Source organism: Malaclemys terrapin, chromosome 1 (genome assembly GCF_027887155.1).
Source record: "Malaclemys terrapin pileata isolate rMalTer1 chromosome 1, rMalTer1.hap1, whole genome shotgun sequence".
Classification (NCBI taxonomy): domain Eukaryota; kingdom Metazoa; phylum Chordata; order Testudines; family Emydidae; genus Malaclemys; species Malaclemys terrapin.
Genome location: NC_071505.1, coordinates 349,740,727 through 349,753,962, shown reverse-complemented (window position 1 = coordinate 349,753,962; position 13,236 = coordinate 349,740,727). Strand labels below are relative to the sequence as shown.

Below are 13,236 nucleotides of genomic sequence, written 5' to 3'. Positions count from 1 at the left end.
GTCAGCAATTGCCAACATGGAAAAGCAGCTCAGGAAGGGGTGTCTTGGTTTCTAGTGGGCTGCAATATGTTAAAGCTTTGTGTCATTTTGAGGAAGAGTTACTCACAGTGGCTCCTTTTAGTCTTCATGTCCTCGCTCCCTCCCACCGGGTCTGTCCCTCTCGCCTTCCCTGCACAGGCTGAGCTGCTGCTGGGGTTCCCTTTGCCCCTGGAGAGGCTGTTCAGGCCGATCTCCCCTTTTCCCCGGTGCAGGCAGACGCTGAGTTTACCCTCGCCTGAGCAGGTGTTTCTGTGAGCTGTTGCTGTGGTATCTGGCACCTGGGTGAGGGGTATCGCTGTGTGGCAGGGCTGGAAGTTCTTTGACTGGGCCTATGTGGACAAAGATTCAGTACTGGGGGCAGGGCCGGCTCTAGCTTTTTTGCCACCCCAGGCAAAAAAAAAAAAAAAAAAGGTGGCCGGACTGCCAAAGCAAAAAAAACAAACAAAAAAAAAACAAATGGCAGCTGCAGGGAGCACATGAAGGACGGTGAAGGCGGCTTGCAGGGGGGGTGAAGGGTGGCACCCACCCGCTCCCTCTGCCCATGGGCAGCCAGGCGCTGCAGTCCGCTTGCAGCCGGGCGAGAGGGGCTCCCCCCTCCGGCCTTGGGGTGCCTCTCCTAGCCGGGCAGGCTCCACGGGGGCTGACCCAGGCAGCGCTGGCTAGGGTCTGCGACCTTCATGTGGGGCCGGCATTGCAGCAGGGCTTGGCACAGTGCAAACAGGGCCGGGATCAGTGGGGCCTGCCCCTCCGCTGCCCGCTGGGCCCCCGCAGAATCCTCCCTCCCTCCGGTGCCTGCCGGGCCACCGCAGAACTGTCCCTGCCTCCGCTGCCCGCCGGGCCACCGCATAATTCTCCCTCCTTCCAGTCCCTGGGGGCTGCAGGAGGTGTTGGCTCAGCCGCTCCTTTAAAGGAGGCTTGGCCGGGCCGGGCTCAGAGCGGTGCGAGAGGCGGAGGCCGGTGCAGGCAGCGGGGAGTGGCGTGTCCTGGGGAGCCCGGCGGCACGATGAGCAGTGGAGATCACTAGTTCCTGCCCCCCCGGTCAGGGTCCGTGCCCCTTCAGGGCTGGACTGGCTGCCCCAAGATTGGCCAGAATGCCGTCACTTACAATGTGCCGCCCCAGGCACGTGCTTTCTCGTCGGGGGCCTGGAGCCGGCCCTGACTGGGGGTTATGGAGGCAGGAAGTGGGGTGTACATGGACAGGTGGGTAGCACTGGGGGTTGTGGAGCAGGCATGGGGTGTACACCGATAAGCAGGGAGTGCTGGGGCTTCTGGGGGCAGGCATGGGGTGTACGTGGACTGGCAGATAAACGCTGGGGGTTTTGGGGGCAGGGAGCAGCATGTACACAGACAGGAAATCAGCGCTGGGGGTTGTGGTGCAGGCAGGGAGGTGTACACAGAGAAGCAGGCAGAATTGAGGGTTGTGGGGATAGACAAGGGGTCTACAGGGTCTGGTAATCAGCGCTGCGGATTGTGTGGCAGGCAGGAGGGCATACATGGACAGGTTGGAAGCGCTGCTGAAATTAATTTTTTTTTAGCGATTGCTGATCCAAGACTCCGTGTCCCTTTGGATGGGTCTCAGGGTCATTTTCCCCTGGCAAACTACAGAAATGCAGCCTGGTTGTCACAACCTTTACTCTGTTTTGTTTCCAATTGTTGTTGTTGAATGTTAATTACATAGCTTCAATGCTTCTTTCCACTAGTAAAAAGCCTGATCTTTGCTATTCAGTTGGTTCAGTCTCCCCTCATACTCTGACCTCTGTTCTCTCTACATACTCTGTACTCTCGTTCCCCATCCCAGGCTGCCCCCATTCTAATAGCACACTGGTCACCAGTGACATCTCCATGCTCCCCAGTGATCCCTGACTCCCACAACCTCCAAGCTCCTTACACTCCCCACATGTCTTCCTCTGCAAGGGGTGAGGTGCCTCCCATCACACCTGATCCCTTGGCTGCGGGCAGATCAGTGACTGTGTCTCACCGGTGAGAAATCTCACACACAGAGTGGCAAATGCAAGTGCACCTGTGCTGCTGCTCTTGGAGCACCCATACACTGCATGCAGCTTTGAGCACTGCTACACAGGAACAACTCACAAGCTGAGAAGTTTGCACATTATAGAATGAGAGCTGGAAACTCTGGGACATGTGAGGGTCTAGATTAATACACTTGCCAGGTGCAAAAGCTACTGGCAACTGCCTGAAAGAGTGGACACTGCAACACAGACATTAAACGCAGGATGCTCTGGGACCATTTGTTAGTCAACACTGTTAATCATTAATGGCAAATGCCTCCAGCTGACTCCTGGGGACATGTTCATAGATTCCAAGGTTTCCCCGCCAATGGACATACACGTTGCTCTTACTGACATCAAAGTTCATCTGCCATCATGCTGCCCATTCACCTGACTTGGTTAGCTCCCTCTGAGGACTTCTCTGGACTTGATGATCACCTAAATGGTCTGGTGCCATCTGCAAATGTTGCCACCTCACTGCTCACCCCTATTTCTATATTGTTAATAACTGTAAAATATTTACTGTACTATGTGTTATAAAGTCTGTAACCCACCTCGCAGTGCTTCTCTCCATTCACAGACACCTTGAGCATTGCTGAGCCTGATCGACGCATCGACCACCTCATGGCAGCATTCAACCTCACCCCCTCTGACCCTTCAACGTTCATCCTAACAGGCATCCCTGGCCTGGAAGCTGCTCATGTCTGGATTTCCATCCCTTTCTCTACGTTCTACATTATCAGTCTGTTGGGAAATGTCATGGTTCTGTTTGTTGTAGGGAAAGAGCAGACCCTGCACAAGCCGATGTACCTGCTGCTCTGCATGCTGGCACTCACAGACATCAGCACATCTATCTCCGTCGTGCCAAAGGCACTGTGTATATTTTGGTTCAATTTGAGGGGCATTACTGTGGGTGGCTGCCTCACCCAGATGTTCTTCCTTCACACGGTTTCTGCTACGCATTCAGCCGTGCTCGTGACAATGGCCTTTGATCGCTACATTGCCATTTGTAACCCTCTGAGATACACCACCATCCTCACCAATTCACGGATAGCTAAGCTAGGGCTAGTGGGTTTGATGAGAGCAGTTCTCTGCACTCTGCCTCTGCCCCTGTTCCTGAGCAGGCAGCCATTCTGAGCCAACCACATTATCCCCCACACGTACTGCGACCACATGGCTGTGGCAAAGATGTCGTGTGGGGACATCACAGACAACAGGATGTACGGCTTGGTAATAGCACTTGTAGTCATCGGGTCAGACCTGACGCTCATTGCCCTGTCATATACTCTGATCATCAGGGCTGTCCTCATAATCTCCTCTAAGAAAGCCCATCAGAAAGCCCTCAACACCTGCACAGCCCACATCTGTGTGATGCTGACGTCTTACACTCCTTTCCTCTTCTCCAGTCTGACACACCGGTTTGGTCAGGGCATTGCTCCCCATGTTCAGATCATCATGGCCAACCTCTATTTCCTCATCCCCCCCATGCTCAACCCTATCATTTACGGCGTCAAAACCAAAGAGCTTCGTGACAAAGTGGGCAAATACACCTGCAGAATGTGATTGCCAGAGGCCACTGACTTTAAACCTGTGTGACAAGAGGAGGAAAATATATCTTCTCCTTAATGAAGGGTGCTCTGTCCCAGTTTGGCTGAGCTCGGCATTGTGGGAGTCCACAGTCTGAGAAGTTCTTTACACCTAATGTCTTATCTCTCCATAACCGAGTACAACTCTCTATGTTTCTGTGTTCCCTCTCTCTGTCTGTCACCTTCTCTTTCAGTGTCACCCATCAACCCCTACCCCACACACCTTGTCAGTTGACCTTTCCATAATTTCCAGAGCACCAGAACATACTTCAGTTTTCTGACACAAGGTGGGCTTCCATTAGTTCCTGTGTGAACAGGATTCTTGATTAGTTCAACAAGCTGAAGCTACACTTTCAGATAGCCAAAGACAAAGAAATAAACTACAATTCCAAACTTCTTAAGTCTGAAATGCATGCGATATGATGTTTATTGGGGTGAGATTGAAGCAAGCGTCTCCATAGCTCTACGCGCCAGCAGAGTCTGTTACCCAGTTTTCACAGCTCTGATGCTGCGCAGTGTTTACCCCCATTTCCCCCTTCCCAGTTCTGACACTACAGAATCTTGCCTGTGTCCCCTTTCCCCTTTATGTATGCTCTATTCCCACCTTCCCCTTCTTAACAGGCCAAAATATACCTGCAATGCATGCCCACAGTCCCACCCCTTTTGTACCCCATGGGAGGGATAAGAATTGAGATTGTGCTACGGTCAGGGACAGGCATTTCTTTAACCATTTAGTGTTTTATACTTCCTCCCAATCCCCATTTGTCCCTCCTGACTGGTTTTTGGACCTTGCCTTGCGATAGGGGTTGAGGCAATCTTAAAGTGTGCATTCCAGTAATATTTTAACTGCTCTTATCTGTTCCCATTGTACTAACAAACCTCACTGGATAAATATACACAATGTCTTTGTCCTTTGTTTACACATGTTAGTAAGAATGCATGTGTATCAAAACATCAAACAGGCAAGCATAACCCCAAAATACTATCTCAGGTGGAAATACAAGCCTGGGTCCTAAATTGGCACTAGCGCTCCTAAGAATCATATGTATGGTGATCTGGTGAACAAAAGTAGACTGATTTTCTTCCAGTTTTTCAGAAAGTCTGGAGGATAAACCAAATATTTTAGTTGAAAAGTGATAATACAGGAAAGCTTCTGCAGGAATTAAAGCCATTTTACTTGAGCTTGTGTTTTTGAGAATGGGACTGCTCTGTTAAACTACGCTATCACTTTTGAGTCAAATTACTTGTCACTTTGTGCAGTCAATTTTCAGCTGGAACCCTCAAAATACACACTAGCAGGTCAAATTGTCGAAGACGTCAAAAGTAGGTGTCAAGATTTCATGTTGGAGTTTGTGAAACACATGAAAGAGAGATTGCCAGGTGATTGAATGACTTTCAGTACTAAGTCCTTCTACTACACTCAGCCCTGCATGACCTAGATTTGCTGATATCCCATTTTTACCATTATTTTGTGGAGACCTTGGACTGTTAGAGGAGCAGGGAAGAGTTTTGCTCATGATTCACTGGCCTCATACTCAGGACAACGAAGTTGAGAAGTCTTGGGTTGAAGTTCTCAAACACACAGATGCCACTGAGGACAAAGCCCTGGTCTACACTACAGGGTTAGGTCGATTTTATAATAAATGCGTCTAAACAAGCAACCCCATTCTGTCGACCTACAGGTACTCTGAAAGCCTTTACTGAAGGTTTCTGGGGAGGTCTGCCTTATTTTGTCCTCCACGGTAGGACACTTTACCACTCCAAGCCAGTAGCAAGTAGTCTGGAATCATTGCAGCACAAAGCATGGCAGCGAATGGTCCTGGGGTTTGGTCGCATTCAAGCAACATTCAGTCTATATCTTTCTGTGTTAGCCTCAGGAGAGTGATATCATTCATGGTCACCTAGTTGAAATAGGGGAATTTTTGTCAGGTAATGGTAAAAGGACCCCGTTCATGCTGGGCTGTTTGCGCTTGGCTAAAAGGGTTAATCCCTGAAAATAGCCACACGTCGGAGGGAGGGGTGACGAGATCATCCCAAATAGCCACGCAGAGGGGTGGGGGTAGGGGTGTCCTGCACATCCACCCAAAAACCACAGCCCCTCCTTTTAAATGGCAAACCCAACTGGCATTGCTTGTTATGGGAAAGGAGGGCGCTGCAGTTTGAAACCATTCCCACATGTTATCAAGGCGTTAGAAGCCAAACTCGCGTACCCTTTGGCTTACCGTGGCTGCCTGGAAACTGAATTCTGTTACCCAGCTGTGTGTGATGTGTCACCGGCAGGCACTCATTATAAAAGGCAAAATGCAGTCTTGTATCTAAAGCACATGTGCTGTCTGCTTTTTCTTTGTGTTTTTTTGGTATTTCAGGAAACTTGGAAGGAAACAAAATATCACCTGTACCTAAAAAGATGGTGTCAGGTGCGCAGAACAGACTTGATTTGTCTGCCCCATTTTCCTGATAATTTACTTACTGAATGTTTGGCTTCTTTGAACTCAATTTGAAATGTAGCTACAAGTTCAGTGGCTTTTGGAACTAGTACTGCTGCATGCTATAGGTCTGTGTCTTTGGATTGTAGCAGTTTTGAAACAGCATTTACCTTTTCCCAGGATCTTTAATTGAAGCACAATGAGAAACACAAAACTAAACTTTGCCATTAATTTATTTAATGCTGAAGGCTTGTAAATATCATCAACATTTTTGCTCAGGAGAATTATTTCTGTGGGTGCCTTCCTTGTGTCTAACTACTGAATCGGGGAGAAGGAGTGATTCATACTAGATGTTCATCAATTGTGTATTCAATTGCTTGACCAAGCTCTCATTTGTTATTAAATATGTTCACGAGGCCAAACGATCAATGTCAGGTTTACTGCTCTAACCCCATAATAAAATAGTAGAGGAAAAAGATTTTATGCGATACCAGTCTCTGGGAAGCCATCTCGTGTGGTGATATTACATTCACCTTATAGAGAAACTATGCGCCCCAAAATTACACTTTTCAGCTTTTATCATTTATATGAATATTTCACAAGTTACACATCTCTTTACATGTCACTAAAATCCAACCCACCTGTTTGTCCCAGATCCCCAATGTAAATGGTGAACTATTGTGGGGAACTTTCCTGCTTTCTGCTTTACCCCAAAGGAATTATCTAGCAAAAATGTCTGAGTCCTCGCTCCCACTCCCTTTACCCAGAGGTCTACCTGACCTAAAGGACTCCCCTTTCACTGTCCAGTGTGGCAGAGTCCTCATAATGGTAACACGGCTGGGCCCAGGGTTCCTGGGAGGCTGAACCCTCAGTCTCACCATGGTCACTTAGGACAGGGCCTAGGCTGTCCCCATTCTGGGGTACTCTCTTCAAACGGGACACTTCCCTCAGCCACCTGTCAGTACATTAAATTCAACCCAAATATTATTTATTAAACAGCAACTGTAAGAAAAACAAGGAAAAATGGGAAAGGTTCAAGGAAACAAGAGAGCTGCTCTGTGGATATGGGAATATCACAAACAGCATCTCTGGGACATAAGAAAAGTTCACAATCTGTTCTTCACACTTTCCAGGCCTCCTGCCCGGGCCCTGGCTGTGCTGTGGTGATACCCCACATATGGCACCTGCTCTAGGTGGCAGGATCTTTCTGCCCCCCCCATCAGATTCATGTCAGATTCGAGTCAGTGGATGCAGGCGAGCAGCTTCTGCAGGTGTATTTGCCCACTTTGTCACAAAGCTCTTTGGTTTTGATCCCATAAATGATAGGGTTGAGCATGGGGGGAAGGAGGAAATAGAGGTTGGCCAAGATGATGAGAACATGGGGAGCGATGCTCTGACCGAACCGGTGTGTCAGAATGGAGAAGAGGAAGGGAGGATAGGACGTCAGCATCACAAAGATGTGTGCTGTTCAGGTGTTGAGGGCTTTCTGGTGGGCTTTCTTGGAAGAGATTCTGAGGAGAGCCCTGATGATCAGACCATAGGACAGGACAATGAGTGTCAGGTCTAACCTGATGACTACAATTGCTACCACCAAGCCATACATCCTGTTGACTGTGATGTCCCCACATGACGTCTTTGCCACAGCCATGTGGTCGCAGTACGTGTGGGGGATAATGCGGTTGGCACAGAATGGATGCCTGCTCAGGAGCAGGGGCAGGGGCAGAATGAAGAGAACAGCTCTTATCAAACCCACTAGCCCTAGCTTAGCTACTCGTGTGTTGGTGAGGATGGTGGTGTATCTCAGAGGGTTGCAAATGGCAACATAGCGATTGAAGGCCATTGTCACTAGGATGGCTGAGTGCATCACAGAAGATGTGTGAAGGAAGAATATCTGGGTGAGGCAGCCACCCACAGTAATGCCTTTCAAATTGAACCAAAAGATACACAGTGCCTTCGGCATAATGAAGGTAGGCGTGGCAATGTCTGTGAACGCCAGCATGCAGAGGAGCAGGTACATCGGCTTGTGCAGGGTCTGCTCTTTGCCTACAACAAACAGAATCGTGGAATGTCCAAAGAGGCCGATAATGTAGACCATAGTTAAAGGGATGGAAATCCAGATGTGGGCCACTTCCAGGCCAGGGATGCCTGCTAGGATGAGTGTTGAAGGGTCAAAGGGGGTGAGGTTGAAAGCTGCCATGAGATGGTCGATGCATCGATCAGGATCAGAAATGCTCAAGGTGCCTGTGAAGTGAAAGAAGCAGAGAGAGGGGAGGTTATACACTTTATAACAAATAGTACGGTAAATATTTTATAGTTACCAATCTAGAAAGGGGGGTAATCAGTGAGGTGGCAACATTTGCAGAGGGCACCAGATTATTTAGAGCATAGTCAAGTACAGAGAAGTCCTCAGAGGGAGCTAACCAAGCGAGGTGAATGGGCAGCATGATGGCATGATGAACTATGATAGCAATAACTGAAACATGAATGCTAATTGAATGGAAAATCTTAAACTCCTCAAACACCTAACAAGGTTCTAATTTAACTGTATGAATTCAGGACCGGGACCTGTGAGTCATGGTACACAGCTTTGTGAAACCCTTCTCAAAGTTCAAGCATGGACATTAACTTAGCAAAACATTGGGATCCAGAAGGAGGGGAATGGGAAATCGTAGAGAAAATACAGTGCCATGAGATCAGTCAGTCAATGTTTCACCTTCCCCTAGCCTCCTCTGTGTAGTACTGGGCACTCTTCTTACACGGGATATTGCGGAACTAGAAGGGTTCAGGGAAGGGTAATGAGAATGATCAAGGGCCCGGGGAAACAATCATACAGAGAGAGATTGAAAAGCCTGGGATTGTTACCTTACGAAGGAGATGAATTAGAGGGGACATGAGAAAAGTCTGTAAAATACTGACTGTTAAAGAGTAGATCGAGAATGTGTTTTCCCTGTTTTACGACGCAAAAGGACAATCAATTACACTGAAATGTGGCAAATTTAAAACAGAAAAAAGAGTGATTTCTTAACTCAATTCCTAATTAGACTGAGAAACTCATTGCCACAAATGGTAGTTGAGGCCATGAGCTAAGTAAGAATCAGGAAGGGTTTGGAAATTTGCATGGATAGTGAGACTCTCCAGTTACAATAATTACAGCTAAATAAATATTTTGGCAAGCCTATATGCCCACATATCAGGGTAAAAGCCAATCTGTAGCTGTTAGGCATGAAGATGACACCCTCTTCATGGTTAGGTTATCCCCCCATCCTCCTAGTGCTGGGTGTCTTACATCTTCTGCAGCACCAGGGGCTGTCACTGTTAGAGAGAGGACACTGGACTAGATGGACCATAGGCTTCATCCATGATGAAAATTCCTATGTTGGAAAGGAGCCACATTTCCCCTATGGAAACAGACATTATCCTGCTTTACTCAACAAATGTGTATGAAGGGCACAGGGGTCTTGCTATTTAAGGCTACAGGCCTGCACCTCTGGTAATTCCCTGGTTTCTTTTGGTGAGACACTTTGTTACAGGCGCCCAGATATGTGTGACGCTATGTCTGCACTACTGCAGTAAGTCAACCTAAGTTACGCTACCCCAGCTTGGTGAATAACGTAGCTGTAGTCGACATAATTTAGGTCAACTTACTGCAGTGCCTACACTGTGCTGAATCAACAGAAGACACTCTCCCATCTACGTACCTTATTCTCCTCATCTGGAGATTCATACTTCATACTGTTCAGAGTTTGGACCAGGGCAGGACGGTACAGCTCTCGGTCCTGGGAGGCACCTCACCCATGCAGAGGAAGAGCTGTGGTGAGCATGGGGCAGCTCAGAGGTTGTGGGATCCAGGGATGACTGAGGAGCATGGAGAAGACACTGGCGAGCAGCGTGCTGTTGGAATCAGGGCTGCCTAGGATGGGGAAGGAGAGTACAGACAGGGGGTCAGAGTATGATGGGAGACCAAATCAGCTGAGGAGCAAAGTGTGACGGGTTCTCCATTGAGTGTCACCTGGAACTGGGGTTCCACTGAGCCCTGTGCCTCACCAGACTGGGGTCCCTCTTTCTATGTGCTGCTCTGACAAGCTGCTCCCCTTCCTGCATCTCTACGAGCATTCAAACAGGCAGGACACACCCAGCTGCTCTCTGGCCAGACACTGCATGAACCCACAATACAGAGGCTACAACCAAAATAACTCCCTAGCCTAGGACCAAGAGCTGTACCGTCCTGCCCTGGTCCAAACTCCAAACACTATGAATTTGTTACCTTGCACCAACAATCACAAAGAAAATGTTAATTTCAGTAGCGCGGCCCATGTGTCCATGTACATGCTTCTCCCCGCCTCCACCACCCCAGTGCTGCTTGCCTATTCCTGTACAACCCAGACCTGTCCCCACCACCCTCAGCTCTGCCTGCTTCTCTTGGTACACCTTATTCCCTGCCCTAACAACCCTCAGCACTGCCCTCCTGTCCGTGTACACACCACTCCTCTCCCCCACAACCCTCAATGCTGCCCACCTGCCCGTACAACCCGCTCTCTTTCCCAGAACCCACAGGGCTGCCCACCTGTCCATGTACATCTGACTCCCTGCTCCAGAACCCCCAGTGCTGGCCTCTTGTCCATGTAGTTCCCCGACCCCCACAACTTCCAGCCCTATCACACAGTGATACCCCTCACCCAGGACCAAAACCAGGTGCCAGACCCCACAGAGACAGTGAGAGCTCACAGACAGCTCACAGAACTTCCTCAAACTACATTAAACTCAGTGTCTGCCTGCACCGGGGAAAAGGGGGAGATCAGCCTGAACTGCCTTTCTGGGGGCAAAGGGAACCCCAGCAGCAGCTCAGCCTGTGCAGGGAAGGAGAGAGGGACACACCCAGCAGAAGGGAGAGAGAATGTGACACTAAAAAGGGCCAATGTGAGCAACTCTTCCTCGAAATGCCAAAACTTTAAATTATTGCAGCCTGTTAGAAAACCAGACACCCCTTCCTGAGGCTGCTTTTCCATGTGGGCAATTGCTGACATTGCCACTAAGGTTTAATGGGGTTGCTTACAGGAGGCAGGATGGTATGGATGGGGGATGGCGTCAGAGACAATCTGATATAAAGATGTCCATGTTATGTTACTGAGACGGTCTCTTGGCCCAGGTGGCCTTGTTACACCTTTTGTCTGTGCATTAGGCAGGGTGTGCAGTCTCTATTTTGCCCAGTTTCATGACTCTGAGCCACAGTGACCTGGATACTGCACATCCCCCACCCCGCCCTCGCCAAACACACACACACACACACTGTGTGTTCCTGGACCTCCCCCACTGTGACTTCCATCACTGGCTGGTTTCCTCTAAGCCAGGAACATGCTTTTATTTTACTGCCTTTTGGTGCTTCTCATCCTCTCCGGAACCAGAGATGCAGGGGCATGGAGAGAGAACACTCCACTCCCTCCCTGAAAAAAATTGTTATCCTAATTGTTCTGAACCTCTAAGCCTGTGAATTCAAGATTTCAGCAACTCACCTGCCAGTTCTTCTTTGGTCCAAACGAGCTCACCCATCCATAGAGGCTACAAGACAATGCCAGTTGAAGTCACTGGAAGCTCATGACCAGAGTAAAGCAGGCCATTTTTTTAAGTCCCCACACCTAGATTTAGGGTGAACTCCTGGCCATATTGGGAGTTTTGCCAGTGATCTCAAAGGGACCAGTTTCACCTTTGGTGTTTAAGTTTTGGCTGTGAAAATCACGGCTTTGGGTCCTATTATAGAAAGTACTATTCTGTTAGGGAGCTGAAAGATTTTGAAGGAAATCCCAAGTTTATGAGGGGTTCTGAGATAGTGCTACTGAGACAGATAGAAGGAGAAAGTAAGAGACAAGGAACTGATCTTAAAAACAAATATTTGTCTAAACTATTTCCAACACATTTGTAGTTCCAATTTTACCAATCCCTTGTTCCTGCTGACAATACTAAGTTTAAGTCGCTGTCCTGGTCAATTCCTGCCCAGATGGCTCTTGACCTGAATCCCGGAAACCTTCCTGAGCCTTTAGCACTAACTTTAACGCAGAAACAGACAACTCACCAAAATCCCACTCAGCAGAGTGAGAAAATCTCCTTACTGTGACCAGAAGGCAGAACCCTGAGAATCAGTGTATGAATCTCACACGTCTGACACTCGGGGTGCTGGACAGCAGCCTTTATGATTCCCATTTGTAGTCCCTGTGGACACTCAGGTTAATCAGCGCTCCCTGACAATTCCCTCGGCTCCGTGAGCAGCGAGAAGAGCAGTAAATAGACCCTGGAGAACTTCAGCCGGAGAGCCTCCCCTGGGAGTGAAGAAATTATTTGCCAATATCAGGGGCTCAGTTTCCAAGGGGAAACTGAGTCTTGAAAACTGTTCAGCCCAGCAATTGATGATGGCTTTCTTTTCTGTGTGAAATGTACCGCCATCTGCACCATGTGTGGGAATGTGGCCACAAGATATGGGACCAAAAACCATTATCAATTGATGGTAGTAGTGTACCGCTGCATACCGCCCATGCATTCGTATGACATGATCCTGAATCGATGCAAGCTGAAGGGTGTGGAAAAGACTTTCTTCTCTCAGGATTCTAGCATCAAAGGTATTTGCCCGTATCCCTTTGTGAGGTCTAAAGTGGATATATATCTGGCATACTCTCTGCATCGGATAAGCATCACATTTCAATACTGTGTTGATCTTTCAGAAATCGATGCAGAAACAGGTTGTTCTATCCTGCATCAGAAGTAGCACCATGGGAATTCTCCACTCACTGTGTGACCTGGAGTTTATCTCATACGGTATCCCACATTTTACAAGGGAACAGCCTCAAAGTTTCCCTGATCTGTTGCCCGCGGTGTGCAGTCTGGGAGCTGTCAAAACTGCTGTAACTACCCAGCTGACAAATTAAGTTAAACTTTGTATTAGGTTTGGGTTACTGAAAACAAAAACAAAAAAGAAAAACAAACAAAAAACTTTACTATGTTAACTAACAAAAGTTGTTTAAGTTGCATCCCACACAGTAAAGATCCCAAAAAATATCACACCCTGAAGACACCAGAAAATATCAGTATATAGTGAAGAAACCCCCAAGCATCAAGAAGAGAAAAATGAAGTGCTTTATAAATAAGAGACTGGTCAAATACACCCCTATCGACCATATATGGACAATT

The 13,236-nt window shown here is 48.2% G+C and overlaps 2 pseudogenes; one reads left to right on the top strand and one right to left on the bottom strand.

Moving 5' to 3' along the window:
• Window positions 1-2,672: 2,672 nt before the first annotated feature.
• Window positions 2,673-3,611, top strand: LOC128832823 (olfactory receptor 52N4-like; annotated as a pseudogene).
• A 3,674-nt stretch (window positions 3,612-7,285) lies between these two features.
• On the bottom strand, window positions 7,286-8,257 carry LOC128845121 (olfactory receptor 52N4-like; annotated as a pseudogene).
• Window positions 8,258-13,236: the final 4,979 nt, after the last annotated feature.